General features: G+C 41.4%; 1 protein-coding gene across 1 annotated transcript in view; it reads left to right on the top strand.

Annotated features, from left to right (window-relative positions):
• Nucleotides 1–18,920: 18,920 nt before the first annotated feature.
• CDON (cell adhesion associated, oncogene regulated) overlaps nucleotides 18,921–21,149 on the top strand; it is a 76,410-nt gene continuing 74,181 nt past the window's right edge. The window contains exon 1 of the mRNA XM_039356452.1: nucleotides 18,921–18,995. The gene's annotated coding sequence lies outside the window, so the exon portion shown is untranslated. The remainder of the gene's footprint in view (nucleotides 18,996–21,149) is intronic.

The following is a 21,149-nucleotide window of genomic DNA, read 5'->3' as shown; positions in this document are numbered from 1 at the left end:
ATCACACCAAAGTGGCTCTAGTCTAGGTCGCGTGATATATGAACACACAGCTGAAAAGTCCTAGACGTGTTAATTTTCTGCATGCAGGGATGACTGCAAATCAACACATTGTGAAGTTGCTGGTAATTTTTTTCCTTTTTTTGCTTCTGCTTCCCCCCCCCTTTTAAAATGCTCAGTTTAATAAAAAGAAAAAGAAAATGCACAGGTTACTGAATACCCTTCAAATAAAACTCTTGGTTTATGCTCCCTCGCCGAGACAACATTGCAGACATTCAGTGTTGCAATCAAGCCTCCATACACGCAGACTTCTTTCTTTCCATTTTCAGAGCAACACTGACTTGTGGAATGGGGAAGTGTGTTTACATTAAAGATTAATGTCAAATAAACAGGGAAGTTAATCTGCTTCCCTAATGCTGTTTTCTTCCCATCTTGCCCATTCTTGTCCCCTTTGGCGTGTTCTGATCAGACAAGAGGGAAAAGACACTTGTCAGATGATGGCCCATCCTCTCTCTGTGCTTCAGTTCCCAAGGGTAGAAGAACTAGGCTTTTAATGATGTCTCTTTCAAGAAGAAAGAGTAAAAAAAATAAAAATAAATGCAGGAAGTCCTTGACTTACAGCTATAATCGAGCCTGTAATTTCAATTGTAAGTCATGATGCCATAAAGCAGATCACCATGTGGCCACGCCCAATGTTACGAACTTTTCTGTGGCAGTCGTTAAGCAAATTGACAGGTGTTAAATGAACCCATTGCTCACTATGGAATGTTTTTTTCCCCCTGAAACTGAAAAAAAATGCCAGTTTCCCCCCCCAAAAAAAGTGGTGTAAATCACAGTCACGTGACTGCAAGATATTACAAATGGCCATAAATGCAGGCTGGTTGCTAAGCACCGAAAATGTGGTCATGTGACCATGGGGAGACCATCCCTGCCGGAATTCCGGATCCAGATCATGTGTCCCTTTTTCAGAGTCCACCGTAACTTTGAATGGTTTTAAGTGACCAGTTGTAAGTCAAGGACTAACTGCAGCAGCAACCTCTTTTCTTTTGGAAGAAAATGTATTGATTCAAAAGACCAATGTTTCATCACATGGATATTGTCCCTATCACCGGTTCCTCTCTTTTGCAACACAGATGATGGAAGGCCCATATTGTTAACGACAAAAAGGAAAGTTGTTTGTAGCCCTTATGTATAGTTTAAATTTCTTACTGAAAAATCAATCCCACCAATGTTCTCTTGAAAAGCCAAGAAAAGTTGGAATTTCATAAGAGAAGGTCCTGAAGCTTTCTTTTACCTTCTGTGTTGGCTTTTTCCAACATTGTTTGTTGGTTTATCAAGTTTGCATGCCACCCCGCTCTGAACAACTAGGAGCAGCTTGCAACCTCTAATAACAAGAGAAACACAAGGAACACAAAATGACAGATGGTAAGAACCACAAATCAGGCAGGAATGAACCAAAAAGAGCTCACTCTCCTTCCCCAAAGGGTTCAACATTTCCCATAAGGCCCTTGTGGTACTTTCAGCACAACAATCTGGAAAGATTAAAATGGTGCTGCAGAGGCTACCAGGGTAGAATTGAAGGAAATTCAAGATGACAGATCCTAGGTTAAAGCAAAGCAAACACTATCAGCTGTTTATGACTGATGGTTGGTGATGCTGAGCTTGTTTTCAGTGATATGGACTAGGGATGGTCACGTCCCCAAAAGTGATTCTTGACACAGTAATAAATGTGGGTCATGTAACTTGTTTAAAGATCAGAAAGAATGCATAGCCCTGATGGCGCAGTGGCTAGAATGCAGCATTGCAGGCTAACTCTGCCCACAGTCTGGAGTTCGATCCTGACCAGCTCCAGATTGAGAGACTTCCATCCTTCCGAGGTCAGTGAAATGAGGACCCAGACTATTGGGAGCAATAGGCTGACTCTGTAAACTGCTTACAGAGTGCTACAAAGCACTATGAAGCGGTATATAAGTCTAAGTGTTACTGCTATTGCTATTGTCCATGAGACCTTGGATCAGAATGGTACCTTGCCCTGGACTACCCCAAACATGTCATATATTTATCTAGAAGAATAGATGAGAATTACCTTTAATTACCTTAAGAGCCGTTATGGCACAGTGGTTAAAGTGCTGTATTGCAGTCAAACTCTGCCCACGGTCTGGAGTTCAACACTGACCGGCTCAAGGTTGATTCAGCTTTCCATCCTTCCATGGTTAGTAAAATGAAGACCCAGATTGTTGGGGGCAATATGTTGACTCTGTAAACCATTTCAGAGAGTACTATAAAACACTACGGGCAGTATACCACTAAATGGTTCAAGGTAGTAACAGGCAATACAAACCAGTTCATACGTTTAGGGTTATAGCTCCCATTGTCTGTGAATAGGGATCCTCCCAGTTGTGCTCTATGGGAATTTTAATCCCAAACATCTAGCAAGCTGTGTTTGTCTACCCATGCTTTTAGGGGTCAACCATCCAAGAAGAACTTTGGGCCATGGGTCACCCTACGGTCACAGTTGAACAACAAGATTATTTTTTTCACATGGCGTTTTTGCACCCCACTTTCCTCTTCTCTGGGACAGAGATCGGCTTCGTGGTTGCTTGAATTCAAAAGTGAAAAATGTCATCTGGCAAGCTTGTAAGAAATGGAATTCTGAGTCACTCCATCATTCTGTCTCTGGGAGTTAATGTTCTCCCTTGGAAGAGAAAACACACTTTGAGAGCTTGTCTGTCTTGGCTGGGCTGCCAAGCTAAATGCAGCTCTGAGCTGAATAGTTATTCCTTTCTTTCTCTGGAGAGACTTCTGTCAGTTTGAGAAGGGTGGTGGCTTTCCTCTCCCGCATCCTTTCCAGACTTCTCTCTCTCTCTCTCTCTCTCTCTCTCTCTCTTCCTTTTTGCAAGGAAGGAGGGGAGAGAGGTGGCTGGACTCTCTTGCCCTTATTATTCCAGGGCTAATACTTTCAGCCTGTGTTTATTTAAAGAGAACAGCAAGTCACCTCCCTCGCGCATCATCCCCGCACATCCCCGTGTGGGTCCGAGGGGAGGAGACAGACATCACGGGTGTGCACAAACGGCACGCAACAGCAGTGAGGATGGAGGGAAGGGTGTTTGTTTTAGAAGTGTTGCTCGAGGGAGGATGGGCAAGATTGGCGGGTGAGCAGCTTGTGAACAGGCCAAGTGCTGGATTTGTTTACTTAGCTGAGTGGATAGTTAGGGAGTAGGAGGGAAAGAGTTAGAAAGAGCAGTGCAGACCTGACAAGGAAGCTCTCTCAATCAGGACTAAAATAAACCCACAGAAAGGAAACAATGGCTTCTGGATGAGAAGCATCTTTCCTTGCAGAAGAGATTTGGGCTGAATAGAGCGATGGAAGAGGAATTTCACTTCCTTTGCAACCAGGCGCAGTCTTGTCTTATTGTTATTTTTTTCTCAACAAAGCACAAGCCAAAGCTTGGTTGCCTTTCTATATTGACTCCTTTCTGAAGGGTTGTCCGAATGCTGACAGTGACATTGCGAGAAAGGAAGGCACAGAAATGTAACCCTTCATGAAAATAACAGAATAACAGAGTTGGAAGGGACTTGGAGGTCTTCTAGTCCAACCCCCTGCCCAGGCAGGAAACCCTATACCATTTCAGACAAATGGTTGTCCAATCTCTTCTTTAAAATGTCCAGTGTCGGAGCACCCATAACTTCTGGAGGCGAGTTGTTCCACTGATTAATTGTTCACAAGGCACAGAAGTAATACTGGAGAAGTTACCTACAGAGAAATGCACATCTAGACCCAACTGAATATCATAATGCAAGGTCTGGAGGGCTATGCCCAAAAATGCATGCCCATCTTACTGCAAATATTCTTTTTTTAATGTTCAGCACAGGACTGGGTCAAGCAGGAAATGACGTACTAAGAGGAGCCCAAACTGATATTCACAACTCTAAGAAATTGAAAGAAATGCATGGTAGTAAATTGGCTCACCGCTAGATGAGAACATGGAATCCCTCCATTGTTTCATAGGTGAAATCAAGAACAGTCTTCTGATACATCCGAGTAGCATCTTGATTTGTATACTGACACCTTTGCTGCAGGTCAATAGACCTCTTTGTCCCAGCTGTTCCTTATAGGACTTCTGTGTCCCAGCCAGGGAATTAATCCTGAGCTGGAAAGATTCCGATAAAGCTGGTAGTTTAGCCAGAATTCAACTTGGGAGTGAAATCCAAAACCCATTAATCAAGATGAGACGATTTATCAATGGCAAGAAACCTTAGCATCAATGTACGGACTGCTTCTTTTTGTAGCATTCTCTCTTTCTTTGCCTATGTTTATTTCAGTAATGCTTTTGAAACACAATCATATACGTTCTTCAAGTGCCCTACTTCAAAGAGTGGATTTATATAAACTCAATTTTGGCATAGTGCAATGTATAAACTTTGATACTATAGCTTATAAACCAATTTTTGTAACTTAGCATGTTGGGCAAACCCAACCGTACCCATCATCTTAAATATAATAGTTGTTCAAGCTGTAACTATTGTAATTGTGATTCATTGTAATGGGAGAACATTTTATTCTTCTCTTGGGAACTGTTTTTTTTTTTTTTTTAGTATCAAAACTTTCTAGCTGAGATACCCAAGCTATAGGTTGAACCTGTAACATACAGCAGAGCCCTATCTGCTCATAATGATGATGTCCAACAGCCTGTTTTTCATGTTTTAAGCTCATCTCAATTGTATTCTTGTCCTCATTGATTTGGTATATTTCAATGCTCGTTTTCCTCTGCTGGTTCACATTTTGGCAAGGATGTAGTCTACGTTAACCTGTTTTTGCAGATCAAAGAACAGGGGAGGCCAGGTGGCCTTGCTAAATTCTGGGACATTTGCTGCAAGATTAATAGGAAGGTTAATGGCAGTTACAATTCTTTCTTCCCTTCCATTTTACTCTGATGTAGCCTAGATGACAGGAAGAGGTAATTTTTCCAGAGGTCTCTCATCCTCTTAGGTATCTGTTTTAATATAATAATTTGTTTCCCTCCATATTCTAACTGGTCATCACATGTTCTGTATAATAATTCATCCCTAATCTTCTTTCTTATAAATTTAACATGGACCTCTCTAGGAAGATTATGATGTCTTCCATAATTTGTTTGCACTCTATAGGTCTCATCCATTTCAGCAATCATCTCTTCTTTTTCTCTCTCTAAAGCTCCTGCTAGCAACGCAGCCATCTTATCTGGGAGATCTTCTCCTCTTTCTTCAGTAACATTTTGAAACCTAAGATATTGGGACGCCTTCTCCACTTCCAATAATATCACCGCTGTCATTAACTCTTTATCAGCCTCCATTAAATTTTTTCCCATCTCTTCCACTTTCTTTTCTTCATCATCCAATCTTTGCTCCACAGCCACCAATTTCTGTTCAATTAAATAAACATCTTTCTAATATGGGAGTTATTTCAGAGGGTGCTTTGGACTTCATGAAAAGCAACTAGAGGCCAGGTACTCTGCTGGTTTTAACCAACAAGAAAGAGAAAGCTTGGATTCTCAGAAACAATGCTTTCTACCTGCCCACTCACCATTGCAAACATTTACCAATGCAGTTAATTACAAGCCAGAATCAGAACAGAACCCCAAAAGTGGGCAACATGGTATCAGAATTATATGCAGGAGCAAGATGCAAGGGCTTTTGCTTCATTTGATATTGAAGGATTTCACTTATGTGTCATGTTCTGCTCTAGCAAGTGCTCCAGGCCCCACTTTCCACAGGCCAAAAAATCTATGCTCCTCAGCCACCAAAAGATTGACTTGCAAGTGTAAGATTGACCCATTGCTGGAAAAAGATATTTATCGGTTTATTCTCTCCGGGATCATCTTCAATGTAGATCTGATTCTGGGCTGAGATACACTTCTGCTTATTACTGTTCCTACAGTCAATAGTCCAGTGGGGTAATAGAATCTGGAATCGAAGGTAATAAAACACAGTAGAAAGTCTGGCATGCATAAAAGCAAAGGAGGGTTCCTATATTCAGTCTGAATGGACCCACCTGGCTTCTGGGGAAAAAAAAACAAGAACAGCTGTGTCAATCTTTAATGAAGACCTTAGGAAGGTAACCCAGCATTGGCCAGGTAAGCAAGACCCCTTGTGGTATCATTGCAAAATATCCTATCCCCATCTTACCTGTCAGAAATGAATTTCTGAATCCCTGCAGATATTTTCTTCATATCTGTAATTGACTCGTTCTGATTAGGATAACTACTCTGCTACACAATGAGCCACTTTGTGATTTGGGCTAGGATATGGCTTTCCCAGACTTGTTTCTCAGGGAGTAAAGGGAGGGTGAATTACCCTCTGCCTCTTTGATCCAGCCCATTGCTCATGGCATCTAAGAGGAGACGTCTGAAAATGCATCTTGAGTTTTGTAGAGTTATGGCTCCCCACTTTTTTTTTTCCATCAGCTCTTTGGCTCCTAGCCAGAAGAGATGTTCTGACTTGTTTGCTTGCCAGATGTGATGGAGGGAGAGGAAAGTGGGGGGAGGACGTGTCTGTGGATGCTTGAAAAGAAAAAGAAAAAAAAATCCTTGGTTAAATCAAAAAGAAATGTTTGCTATGAGTAAGTGAGGCCTGCAGAAGTTGATCTGTCTTTATAAAGCTAACTTATCCCAGGAGAGAGCTGGTGAGACTGATCTACCCATCTATGTTCTCTTATGGCTGCTGGTGGCTTTCATCTGAAACTAATGGTTTACATTCTGATGGAACCTCTTTTCTCTCTCATTTAAGTCTCTCTTCCTTTTTTTTTTTTTTTTTGGTACATTCAGGATGGAGAGTGCTTTTTTAAAAAGCTTCACAAAAAGAGAGAGAAAAAAGTAAACTATGCCAGTAAATTATAACACATGAAAATAATGTCTCTTGAATTAAAACATTTGCTTTCCCCCAAATGTCAGGCCTATGGCACGTGTGTCCCTATTTTCTTTTAAGTTTAAACAACAATCAAAACCTGGATCCCAATTTTTTTCAGCCAGTCCTACAGAAATCCCTCTTATCCCTTTAGTGATTCCAAACAAACAATTATTTGCTGATTTATATGGCACTTCTATTTATTTATTTTTATCCCACCTTTATTATTTTTATAAATAACTCAAGGTGGTAAACATACTGAATAATAATTTCCCAACAACAACCTTGAGGTGGCTTTCATGCCTAAGGTAGGGCTAGAACTCACCATCACCTGGTGATTGGCCCAAAGTCACCAGGCCAGATTTCATGCCTAAGGCAGGACTAGAACTTACAATCTCTTGGTTTCTAGTTCCATGCCATAACCACTAGACCAGGCTGTCTAATATAAATCATAATTACATGATTCAATGGTGGAATTTGGATTGCTCATGGTTAAGATCATAATTCAACCTCTCCTAGAATGGCACATCCAATCAGGCTATACCCATCAAAATGGATTCAAATGATTCCTTTCTTGGAAGCTTTGTATCAACCTGGAAGTCAATGCTAGGTCTGTTTGGTCATCTTCTTCTTCCCTGTTCAAGGTCTGCCTGGATGGTTTGAGTTACCCTGAGGATTCAAGAATGGATTGTTGCTAGACCAAGTACAAAGGATATATTTATCCCATGGCTTTGCAAAAGACCAGGTGTTATCCTCTTTAATCTTCTGGATCAAAGGTCAGCATTTCTGACACCAAAGTTATCAAGCAGAAGATGGAATTGGGGTGATTCCCAGGGAGATATGTGGCCTTGGCTCAAAGGGATCTTTCTTTCTTTCTTTCTTTCTTTCTTTCTTTCTTTCTTTCTTTCTTTCTTTCTTTCTTTCTTTCTTTCTCTCTCTCTTCTTTCTTTCTTTCTCTTTCTTTCTTTCTCCCCCTCCCTCCCTCCCTCCCTCCCTCTCTTTCTTTCTTTCTTTCTTTCTTTCTTTCTTTCTTTCTTTCTCTCTCTCTCTCTCTCTTTTCTTTCTTTCTTTCTCTTTCTTTCTTTCTCTCTTTTCTTTCTTTCTCTTTCTTTCTTTCTCTCTCTCTCCCTCTCTTTTCTTTCTTTCTTTCTTTCTTTCTTTCTTTCTTTCTTTCTTTCTTTCTTTCTTTCTTTCTTTCTTTCTTCTCATTAGAACTTAAAATAGTGGTATGGTTGTCAGCCAATGCAAACTGAACATATAAGAATGTGTATGATATACTCTTAGCTACCATAGCCTTTTGTGCATTTTCTGGGGGGGAAAAAGTCTTCAGGGAAAACCAGCATCAAAACTTCCTGATTTCCTTCCTGATTGTTTTCTGAGGCAATTAAAAGATGGAGATGAATGCTATGGGGCTTGAATGAGAGTACTAGATGGATTGTTGCACTGTTTCTCAACCTTGGGAACTTGAAGATGTGTGGGCTTCAATTCCCAGAATTTCCTAGCCAGCCATGCAAGATTTATCATGGATCAATTATTCAGATTTTCAGGTCTTAAAGGTAAGTCAAGGGATATTGAGTTTTCTACTCTGATGCTTCTTCTATGGATTGTTCTCTTCTGAAATATGCTTCTGTCTCTACCCAGTAAACTGGCTTATCTCCATTCGCCAACCGTAACAATGTTTACACTAACTATTTTTGCACATTGTAAACCATTATATAGATCATTTAATCTGCTTTAATGGCTTATGGTTGATAGTGATTTGCGGCATAATATTTATATTCCTTGCAGTCTTCTAGTCCTTAGCACTCTTTCTGAGACGGTTTGAGTTTCTTGGAAGTTTATCTCAGGGCACAGATAAACCCCCAAGTGGCCTCAAGGACTCTCAGAAAGAGTGCTAATGACCAGATGACTGGAAGGAATATAAATCCTTCCATTCGCCACCACTCAGTCAGAACTGAAGAAGCTTCTTGGATGAGAAGCGAAATGTCTCCAAGGAAAAACCAAGTCCAGTTGCCTTTTGAAGAAATACCTTTGGGGCATCCCAGCAGATGCTCCTGTTCAAATGCATTATGACATTAGTATGCAAATGATCCAAATTATGCATGATCTTGCGGCAACATGTGACTTGTGGCACATGAGATTGTCCTGTAGATGCCCATGAACCTACCATTTTTCTCAGATTGATCAGAGAGTTGCTAAGTTAAGCCACGCATGTGTTTACAGTCTAACTTCAGCTTTCCTTCACCCTTTATAGATGGGCGAAAGCTGTATATGTGAACATTACTCACAAAGTTACTTTTCCATCATCATAATAACAGTGAATGGTCGCTAAACAAGGCAATTGCTAAGCAGGAACTACTTGCATATTTTACCACCCAGCTATCTTTGTTCCCAGAGCCTCAAGGTGTTCTGAGATCTATGGCAGGAACTACATTTTGTTGTTTGCTTATTTTTTAGCACATATTTTTGGAATTCCATGACTACTTTGAAAAATAATGGCAAAAATATTAAGGCAGAAAATGCTGGATGCAGGTTTTTAGCCTCTATTGGGTATCTCCAGAGTCTGGTTTAAAAAAAAAAAAAAGAGGTTGGCCTTAGTATGATCAGTTTTTTATGTGCATCACAGACTCCCTGAATTCTTTGGTCCTCAATTTTGCTGAGTTAGATGAGAAGCAGAAGTTTCCATTTTCCCTGTATACAAGCAGTGGTTTGTGGAAGGGGAATTTTGTTGTTGTATTTTAATCTCCAGCGATCCTAAAATCCAAATTGCTTCATGACCAAACTGTTGACAAAGCACAGCTACGCCTGAAGAAATTTGGAAGTAGAAGCTTTTTGCCCTCTGCAGTGGTCCACATCCTACGAAATGAGCTCTTGGAAGAAATGCAAACATCTGGATAAGTTCCCTTCCCCGTCCCTTTGCAAAGTGGCTAGCAAAGAATGAAGAGCATCTAAGGCAGATACAGAAGAGTACAATTCCTTGGCATTGGCTTGGCTGAGAGGCATCAGATGTAAACATGCAATTAGCTATCTCATTCCAATACTCTATTATAATTAGTGAGTCATTTTAGCCCTTTAGTCAGAAACAACTTCCTTCTAAAATCCTATAAGGGAGAGCAGATGTGAGATTGCTAGTTCTCCTCTACTTGGGCATCAACATGAACTCAACTGGTAGGTAATAGCGCCCATCCACTATTGCAATATCCCAGCGTTTAAATCCATTGTTTTCTCCACTTTGTCAACTTTAAGAAGTGTGGACTTCAACTTCCAAAATTCCCCAACCAGCCAGACTAGTAAAACTTTCTACAGCCTTTGATTCTGGAAGCAGTAAATATCCATTACTATAAGTACCCACTGACAGGTTGATTTTTGTAATCATTGACTCTGAAAACAATTAATTGCCAGTGGCATGGACTGTGTGAAAAATGTATCTTCTTCCATCGGTCCTGAATCTTCCTGCATTTAATTCCAGTAGACACCTTTAGTCACAGCACACACAAAAGAACATGCCACACATGATGTGCCTTTATCATATCAGTACTTACTCTCCATTACTCCATTCTAAAAAGTTTGCTGCATTTTTTTTCCCCCTTGGAGAGCAGCTGTTTCCAACCTGTAATCGTATGTTTTATCCACATTTATGCAAGGACTTTATTATATCAGTCATCTTTGTTCCCTTTCAAGTGCATAACCCAAATGAAAAAAGAAAAACATCCCTAGTTCGCTAACACATAGTACAATCATGGGAAACACACCATCTTGTAGTCCTTGTCCAGTGATGAGGAGGAGGAGGAGGAGGAGGTGGAGGAGGAGGTGGAGGTGGAGGAGGCGGAAGAGGAGGAGGCGTTGGAGGAGGAGATGATGTTATCCATTCAGTCATGTCTGACTCTTGGGAATTCTATGGGCCAGGTATCTCCATATCTTCCAATCTTGCACAGCTTTTTTGAGTTGTTCTATGCTCTGGCTGGTGTCAGTTTTGATGGTGTCCAGCCACCGTGTTCTTTGGCAGCCTGGTTTCCTTTTACTGCTAACTCTTCCACATAATTGCTTTCTCTAGTGAATTCCCCTGCATGACATGGCCAAAATAAGATGCTGTTTCCTGATTTTTTTCCTTCCAGTATGCTCCAGGACTTGTTTGTTAGTCACCTTTGCTCTCCAAGGAACACACAGGAGACTTCTCCAGCACTATGGCTCAAACAAGTTGATTTTCTTCCTGTCTTGCTTTTTTAAGGTCCAACTTTCACAACTATAGGTAGCTACAGGGAACACAGTAGGGTGGCCTAACCTACATTTGGTTGGCAGGCTGATGTCCTTGCTTTTCCAATATCCCCCTAAATGTTCCCAAGAGCATGCCATCAGAACAGGCTGCTGTATTTCCTTACCATCTTCCAGGTTGTTGCAGGATGAAAAAAGTTCTGGAATTGAGCATAGAATGTCCAATAAGCTTAATGCCACTTTTGAAAACAAAACATATTTCCAGCCTCCCTCCTCTGCTGATGTTAGGCCACTGCAAATCTGTGCTCCTAGAGACTGAAATAAAAAAGGTGAAAATCGGGAGCTTTCAAGGACAAAACTCACCCCTTTCATATTGTGTTGTAAACTGTGAATTGGTACAACAGTTATGACAAGCATTGGCATCTTTATAAACCAGATACACTGTGTGAAGATGATCCTGCTTGTGCTGATAACTCTCTTTTCCATCTCCTCTTCGTCCCTTCGTACCAGGAGAATACGGCAAAGTTATATGCAACCCACCAGGCATGTCTAACAACCATAGTTCCTGCTCAATTTTCAGAGTTCCCAGCTGTGCTAAAATACATTCTGTTGCAATCTGATATGTTGAATTTAAATACATTCCAGTTACGGAACTTCCCCACCAGAGAATTTGTTCCAATGGTTAGTTAACCTCATCTTTCATATAACGTAAGGCAAATCTTGACCACTCTAGCTTTAGTTCCAGACAGTGGATCATGTTCTGTCTTTTGTCCTCTTCAAACGCATTCAAGCATTTCTCATCTTCTTTCGCTACATGCCCTCCTTGCCTCTACTAAAGGAGAATATTTGGAGCTCAGAGTTGAAATGAGGGGTCCTTGGTGTTCCCTGAGCTTGGTTGTGTTCTTGCAAATGTTTCATTACTCAAATTAGATAACATCATCAGTGCTAGAAAGGAGTGGGGTTTGTTGAATGGAAGAGAAGGAGGAGGAGGAGGAAGAGGAGGAAGAGGAGGAGGAGGAGGAGGAGGGTAACTGTGGAGTCCTTGATGTTCCCTGAGCTTGGTTGTGTTCTTGCAAATGTTTCATTACTCAAACTAGGTAACATCATCAGTGCTAGAAAGGAGTGGGGTTTGTTGAGTGGAAGAGAAGGAGGAGGAGGAGGAAGAGGAGGAAGAGGAGGAGGAGGAGGAGGAGGGTAACTGTGGAGTCCTTGATGTTCCCTGAGCTTGGTTGTGTTCTTGCAAATGTTTCATTACTCAAACTAGGTAACATCATCAGTGCTAGAAAGGAGTGGGGTTTGTTGAGTGGAAGAGAAGGAGGAGGAGGAGGAAGAGGAAGAGGAGGAGGAGGAGGAGGAGAGGAGGAGGAGGAGGAGGAGGAGGAGAAGGGTAACTGTGGAGTCCTTGATGTTCCCTGAGCTTGGTTGTGTTCTTGCAAATGTTTCATTACTCAAACTAGGTAACATCATCAGTGCTAGAAAGGAGTGGGGTTTGTTGAGTGGAAGAGAAGGAGGAGGAGGAGGAAGAGGAGGAAGAGGAGGAGGAGGAGGAGGAGGGTAACTGTGGAGTCCTTGATGTTCCCTGAGCTTGGTTGTGTTCTTGCAAATGTTTCATTACTCAAACTAGGTAACATCATCAGTGCTAGAAAGGAGTGGGGTTTGTTGAGTGGAAGAGAAGGAGGAGGAGGAGGAAGAGGAAGAGGAGGAGGAGGAGGAGGAGGAGGAGGAGGAGGAGGAGGAGGAGGAGGAGAAGGGTAACTGTGGAGTCCTTGATGTTCCCTGGGCTTGGTTGTGTTCTTGCAAATGTTTCATTACTCAAACTAGGTAACATCATCAGTGCTAGAAAGGAGTAGGGTTTGTTGAATGGAAGAGGAGGAGAATGGGATGAGGAGGAGAAGGGTAACTGTGGGGTCCTTGGTGTTCTCTGGGCTTGGTTGTTTTCTTGCAGATGTTTCAATACTCAGACCAAGGTAGTTTTGGTATTGAAACATCTGCAAGAAAGCAACCAAGCTCAAAGAACACCAAGGACTCCTCCTTGATCTGTTCTGGCTACATCTCATAAGCTGCTATCTAGAATGAGATGTGAACATTTTTAAAACAGGACTCATGGTTGCAAGTTACAATCAGCAAAGCTGTAAGCTCTTCTAGTTCAATCTGTGTTTACCTCTTTAAAATAACATTTGGGATTGTGAGGATGGTTTGTGATTTTAAAAAAAATATGACCACATTGTCTCTGTCACTGGAGCATACTTCCCAATAAAAGTTTCATAAGGTTGTTCTTTTTGTTTTCTCTCTTAGTTTTTTTTTTTAAGGAAAACTGTCTATTTAAAAGCATATGGTGTGATTTTAAAAGCAGTAGGCATCATCTGCAATTCAGGTGTCATATTGTATCTTAGCCTCAAAGAGAAATGCCCTTCTAATTATTATTTTTTTAAAATAATACCTAAGCTGAAATTCAGATGCAGAGGTGATGGCAACTGTGTCACTTATAGTGGGAAGTAGCTTTGTGTTATCAAAAGCACTTCTGAGATCTCTACCTAAAAAAGGTGACAAAACTTTGGAATGTACTAGAAAAGTGGATGACTACTGCAAGTTAGTATTTCCCAGAATATAGAAAGAAATTTGATAGGAAGGAATGAGAAATCTCATAGATCGCAAAATGCAAAATGCCAAAATTCAACACTCTTCCCCATCCTGATAACCCCGCTAGGAATACTGGGTTACAAATTCCATCCTGCGCAATTGTCAGCTGATACTCCATGGAAATGAGATGGAATGAATTTAAGAAGGGAACAACAAATATTTAAAATTGACTTTATGGAATGAATGAACACAGTGAAAAACTTTCAGCCAGATGTTTTGGGACTGGAAGTCTGGTAGGCTGAGATTTTTGGAAATTAGGACACCAGATTGGGAAATGTGTTGTGAGAACTGAGGACTTGCAAGCAGACTTTCGCTTTCATCAATGAAATGTTGCCAGTTATAAGTAAATTAGTGTTTGTCATTACTCTCAGAGTAAGTCTGTTAAGCTGCTTGTCTCCCATGCTGCTCCCATCTGTTTCTTAAGCCATCTTCAGAAATTCCAAGCTAGGATGCAGTAGATTGGCAACAGGGCTGGGTTGGTGCTGAATCTAAGCACAAGACAGCTTATTGATCATTCTCCTGCTTCTTGACCTTATCTGTGCAGGAAATGTAAGCCTCACCAGCTGACTCCTGTGTGGACAATTCTATTGGGGCTCTGCTTCTTTCATTTAAGTTAGCAAGATTCTGTTACCATAACATAAAATAAAAGTTGGTGCTTTTTGTCTTGACTTCTTCAAAGGACTTGGTAGAAGACATAATTATATTAACTGAAAAACCCAGGTGAAAACTCAATCTATATTTCTTGGCTTTTGGCAACAGTGCAATAAGGAGAATATACTTCTGCAATAAGTAGAATAAAAAATATTGGCCCCGTTGAGAGGCTAAAATCACAGATTGGAGCATCCACCACCACCTTTAAAAGAGTGGTTCTGGGTGGAAACTTCAAAGTAGAGTGGGGTAAAGTAGTCTTGTTCAAACAGATGCCCTTCAAATGTACCAGATGGTCATCCCCATAATTCCAAATCAACATGGCTAAAATAATCCAGAACTGATAATATCAGATTATTAAAACTGGAATAAACCTAACCAGCAAAATGAATCAAAATGTTTGCAACAAGGAGTGTTTGCAGACAGACCTTGCCTCTAACATTCCCATTGCATGCGTGTTTTCAAAGAGTTGTCATCACTCTAACATCTAAATCACACTTTATTGAAGCAAGCATCCATGGTTTCTGGCAAAGAATCTTGCTGGGTTGTGCCTGATCAAAGACATGGGGATTGGGCTCCAGATCAATGAAAAGAGCTATAATGATGCCATGTGATACTTATTAGCTGCAGGTGGAGATTCTCCCTCACACCTATTATATGGCCTATAGAGGTGTCGATACCGTCTTATCCAGCAAGGAAATAAGGTTTTATCTAAGGGGGGGGGGATAGGCAGAGAAATGTGGACTTATTGTCATGGTAGTCCATTTTCTTTCTTCTTCTGCATGAGAATTACTCCTATACGCTAATTTGGGATTTTGCCATTTGTATGATATTTGTTTCTTAAATGTATTTCTGTGCCACGCCAATTAAAGGACTCTGAGTGGTGACGAGGGTATGAGTTCCCATAACCAAGTCCTCCTGTCCCAAATAAAGCATTATGTAGATACACATGGAAGAGCGTGTTGGGAATAGCTAGAGGATGAACATAGGATCCAAGGGTAGAAAGAGAAGGCTCAGTTGGACCCAGGGACTCTTTTGAACCTATCATTAGAAGCAAAAATAAAAACAAATTGAGCATTCTTTAGTGCAGTGGTTCTCAACCTTTTTAATGCCGCGTAAGTCGAGGACTACTCAACCGGTCGTAAGTCGAGGACTACTCAACCGGTCGTAAGTCGAGGACTACTCAACTGGTGCAGCACCGTGTGCAGAATGGGACTTTTGGCGGGCTCAGCAGGGCAGAGACAGCCTGGACAATTCCTATTGGCTTTTGAAAGCCAATAGAATTAGACTCTATTCAAGAGAGTCTATTCTATTGGCTTTCAAAAGCCAATAGAATAAAAGGGAATAGCACAGCTAAGGAAAAGGGGGAAAAAAATGGCAGACTGCGTTGTTTGGCGACCCCCGTGAAATGGTCATTCGACCCCAAATGGGGTCCCGACCCACAAGTTGAGAACCACTGCTTTAGTGTTTTGAGGCATAGCCTCAAAAGGTTCTTGCCAACCAGAAGGATGTTTCTGATGCTTGGGGAGATGCTTTTAGTTATTTTTTTTACTTGGGGAGGGCATGCAGATGTGGAACAGGCAGGAGAATGAAAGCCCTTGGTCTCCAATCAAACATTTTGTAATAATCAGTATTTCTGTTTATAGTCAGTTGGGCTGGACCATGGCCAACCATGTGGATTTTCAATGCAGTCAAGTTCACAAACACCAGAAAAGCATTCAGGAATTAGTTGCATACCTACTTATATGCTTTGTTTGTTTACGGTTATTAAACAGCTGTTTGGTGTGGCTTTTATCATACTCGTTTGTTGTGTAAACAGTAAATGCATAACAGATGGATTTTTTTTTAAAAAAAACTTTATTACAGTTGCAGGTCTTCTAGTGGGCTCTCAGTTGTTTCCTATCCATGTCATTGACCAAACTTTGGCTGGTTTTGCTTCACTGGTATTGCACTATTTTTGATTCTTAAGCCATTTCTCTGAACCAAGTTTGCAGAATGTGTTATGAATAGTTAAGACTAGCAGGAGAGCACCCAGCCAAATCTTATTTCGGGGTAATATGGGATCTTACCAAATTTCATTGACATCTTTCATAGCAAAATTGATTGAAATACATGGAATTTTTTTTTCTGATGTATTTTAAACTATTCTGCACCTATAGAAAAACTACTTTTTCTTTAAAATTAATTAATAACCCTGCAAGGAATGGCTAGCCCAGGGGTAGGCAACTTTGGCTCTTTTATGACTCATGGACTTCAACTCCCAGAATTCCTGAGCCAGCATGGCTCAGCTTAGAAACCTCCCTTTCCCCTCAGCGTGGCTGGCTCAGGATTTCTGGGAGTTGAAGTCCATGAGTCATAAAAGAGCCAAGGTTGCCTACCCCTGGGCTAGCCAATGATCTATGCCATCAGTCTTATAGAAAGGATCTGCAGGATCTTTCTTTTGTTCCCAGTGGGTCATCCCTCTATAATGGCAATAAGGTGGCAAGCTACCTTCACAATTTCATGAAAATTGTGAACATGAAAAGAAAGAACAGATTATTATTGTGTCTCACATAATCGTTACTGGAATCACACAGTCCTTGGCCCTATTTTGTCCAACAACATCATACCACTCAGGTTCACGAGTTCCACCTTTGCAAAACCCAGCAGCTAAATTATGCCTAATATTGCAGAGAAACTGGGGAGCCTGACTTGTCATTAGCCAATAATCTCACCCAGGACATTGGAAGATGGTACTATACTTGCCCTATGCTTTCTAAGCTAGCCAATTGTCCTCAGAAGATCCAGTTCTGTCATAAAGCTTGAAAAAAAGTTTCAGCAGACAATCCAGTCAGTTTTGGGGGGATATAAGAGGCTAGTTTGGCATTTTATTTTCCTTAGGCCATGAAAAAGCTATGTCAACTCTACAGTGAAATTAGCTGAAGCCATTTTCCCTTCATTTTCGGTTGCCACAAAATTGAGACAGGGGATGAGTGTTTTATCTTAGACCAGGGGTAGGCAACCTTGGCTCTTTATGACTCGTGGACTTCAACTCCCAAAATTCCTGAGCCAGCCATGCTGGTCAGGAATTCCGGGAGTTAAAGTCCACGAGTCATAAAAGAGCCAAGATTGCCTACCTCTGTCTTAGACATAACAATAAATTGTTCTGTGGGAACCAAGGTCATTTCTGCCTGCATTTTGGCTGGCTATAACTTTAGTTAGAAAGCCTCCTGACAAGTAGTTAATTGGGGAATGTGATTTATGACATATTACTGGGGTGGGAAGTTTTATTTTGAAACTTTGTAACCTTGGGAGGGGGTGTTTCAGTCTTGGGTTCACTTTTGAAGGTGCCAATATTATGTAGCCAAATAAATATGTTCTTTAAGGAAACTTTTTTGCTTTAGAGTTCTTTTTGCTGGTCTCATCTATCAGAAACATGACCAGCTATTTGGGAGACTCTTCACGAAGTATTCAGATTGTTCTGCTACAGAAGACCATAAAGACAATCCAAAAGAGCAGCTTAGCTTATCCCAGTTTTCTATTTGATAATGATTAAATGTTCTATCTTAAAGGAAATCAACCTTAACTGTTCTTTGGAAGGGCTCTGAGAGACAGGGAGGATAGGGGAGCTGGCATACTATGGTTCTTGCGGTTGCAAAGAGTCGGACTCAACTTAGTGACTGAACAACAACATCTTCTATCTCTTCTTCAAGAAGGAAGAGTAACCTTCCCACACAGAATTTACCTGTGATCATTCTGGGTTCTAAAACAGAACTCAAGCTTGGCCAACATAGACCTGAAAAGATCAGCAACTCTACTTTGCTGTGAAGGAGCTGAAGAATTTTGTTGAAAGTTTCAAGCATCTTTGTCCAATTTTATTCCAAGACAGGCTTCTAGGGGGATAAAAATACCATTCCTCTTCTTTCTCATTTTCTCTCTCATGTTTCTTTTTTTCCCCTGGAGGGAAAAAAAATGGGTCTCATCTTCTGGGTTGCAGCAAGAGTTGGCCTCTGACCCTTTTCAGACACAACGAAGGTGTCTACCCTGAAAGACAAGCTTGTGTTGAGCAGCCCAAATGAATAAAGCATGGGAGAAGAGAGGGGGGAAGGATGTTTTATCCAAAACACATGTTTTTGCCACTATTCTAGTTATCTGGAATATTTCCTGCATGTTTGTTGCCATGGCAACTGGCCCTGCATGAAAGACCTATTTACTAGGCTATAGGATAAGAAACAGCCATGTGTTGCCAATTTTAGAGTGCTCTCTGTCTCTCTCTCTCTCTCTCTCTCCTCAACCTCTTACACACACACACACACACACACACACACACACACACACACACACACACACACCATTATATGGTCCCCTCTGTTGCATTCCTGGATGGTATAGAGCCTAAAACCCCAAGATGAGAGCCATCTCTCCGTTTCGCATCATTCTCCAGTAATTTTGTTTTCTCCTTGAGTGAGGTTTTTTTGGCTCCATGTGGAAAGGAACTGGGCAAGAAGCCACACTGGGATGGGGTGGGTGGGTTTTTTGCTTTGGAGGAAATGTTAAGAAGTGTCTGGTGCCGTAGAGGCGTGATTTGAACAGGGGAAGCTCCAAGAGTGGAGAGCAATTTACCGATTGAGCCGGAGGTAAGTGATCCCTTGCGCTCTTGCGTGGCGGAGCCGGGGAAGGCAAATCCTCTCCCGGGGTCTCCATCCTTAGCATTTTTCTCCAATGATCTTTACTCAGTAAGCCCATTTGGCCACCTAATTTTGGCATCTTTTTCCTTGCCGCTTTCCCGCTTTCCTTGTGAAGTGAGCAGCTTGTCAACGACCAACTCGGTAGGAAAATATGAATTGCATGTGCTGTCTGCAAGGAGAAATTTGAACCCAAGTGGCATTTATATTCACTGGAGGAGGGAATATATTTCTAAGAATATCAGAATCTTAATCAGGTCTTTTTGGAGGGGGCAAAAGGAGATGGAAAACTATGCTGGGACTCTTTTAGGAGACCTCAGAAATGGACATTTAATCAGGGCTGTTATTGTATTCTAAGCATCTTCACAATTATTCTTTGAGAAGGGTCTGGAAATTGACTAGGGAGTCCTCAAGAGACTCTCCAGTAACATAAATGAAGAGGCACATGCCAAACAGAGCAGAGTTTTGCCTGCTGCCTGTTGGATTCGAAAAAACTACTCCTCAGCGAATCCAAGCCCTCAAGGAGACATCTGCAACCTAAAATTGGCAGGTGTAAACCCGCTAGGGTATTGCACTAATTAAAAACAGCCCAGGTAATTTGCCTGGATTAATTATCCTAATAAAAGGCAAATGTTTTTTCCATCTCCCCACCCTGCCCAATTTCCCTTCCCTGGATGAATTAGAATAAATTTGGAGATAAAGGAGTATTGAGGGGTGTAATTTATTCCCCAACAGGTGTGATACAAGCAGTGATGAAATTGTCCCAGAGACTGACTCACAGGGTTTTGCAAAGAGAGTTTGGTGTTTTCCAGAAGATAGAGGGCAATATTAACTTTGTTAAGTCATGTAATTAAAAATAGGAGGTAGGGTTAGTGTGGGCTGTGTGTGATTCCAAAGACATAAATATGCTACAGAGGCATGTTATCCAAACTTTTACTGCATGTGGATCTAGAGCACAGGTGTCAAACTCACCACGTCACGTGATGTATCGCGACTTTTTTTGCATTGCTGGAGCTGGGGTGGGAGTGGTCTCCACGTGATGCAACCAGCCCGTGGGCCGGCAGTTTGAAACCCCTGGTCTAGAGCAATCCAAACAAGTAGAGTTGAATTGAGTTTGGAAGCAATGCAGAAAGAAGGCAACCCCAGAATGGACAATCTAATCCAGGAGTGTCAAGCTGCCGGCCCGTGGGCTGGATGTGTCATCCGGAAGCTGTGCCTACCCCATTGCCGGCAATGGCAAAACCATCCTGATACGTTGCGCGACATCACATGACATTGCAAGTTTGACATGTCTAATCATATGATACGGGGAGTACAACTAAGTAGTTGCTTTGGGCTTGGAAGGAGCTGGTTTGCTTTGCAAATACTAAATTAAGAGCAAAGTAAGTTGGTTGGTCTGCTCAAATTGGTGTGTCTAACATTCCAGATAATTAATGTTCCTCTTTTTACTGGTGATTCGAGGCACTGATCAAAGGCATTTGTGGGCACAAGTCATATGCTGTGTATCTGAACCAAAGATCCATTTGTTAAAAGGACAGCTAATACAACGGATGGATTCATACATTATTGAGTTGTAATGCCTGTGATCTTCTTGCCATCGGCCAAGCTGCCTGGGGTGGTGGTTGAGCAACCTAAGAATATCCAGAGTCCTTGTAGATCTTGCCAATAGGCCATTTATCCAATAGTCTGTGTCTCAAGCGGCCACCTCATGAATTCAGGAAGCTCATAAACATGGATAGGAGACAATCATTCATCCCCTCTGGAGGACTTCTTGGTTTTTTTTTTTTAACAAAATAAGAGAGTTGGAAGGGATCTTAGACATTTTCAAGTCCAACCCCCTGCTCAAGCAGGAAACCCTATCACATTTCAGAAAGATGGCTGTCCAATCCCATCTTAAAAACCTCCAGTAATGGAGCACTCACAACTTCTCAAGGCAAGTCACTCCACTGAATAATTGTTCTAACAGTCAAGAAATTGCTCCTTAGTTCTAGATTGTTTCTCTCCTTGATTAGTTTCCATGCATTGCTTCTTGTCTTGCCTTCTGGTGCTCTGGAAAATAAGTTGACTCCCTCTTCTCTGGGGCAGCCCCTCAAATATTGGAACACT

This window comes from Crotalus tigris, unplaced genomic scaffold (genome assembly GCF_016545835.1).
Source record: "Crotalus tigris isolate CLP2741 ecotype Arizona unplaced genomic scaffold, ASM1654583v1 scf7180000018825.4774228, whole genome shotgun sequence".
NCBI lineage: Eukaryota > Metazoa > Chordata > Lepidosauria > Squamata > Viperidae > Crotalus > Crotalus tigris.
This window is presented reverse-complemented; position numbering and strand designations above follow the sequence as displayed.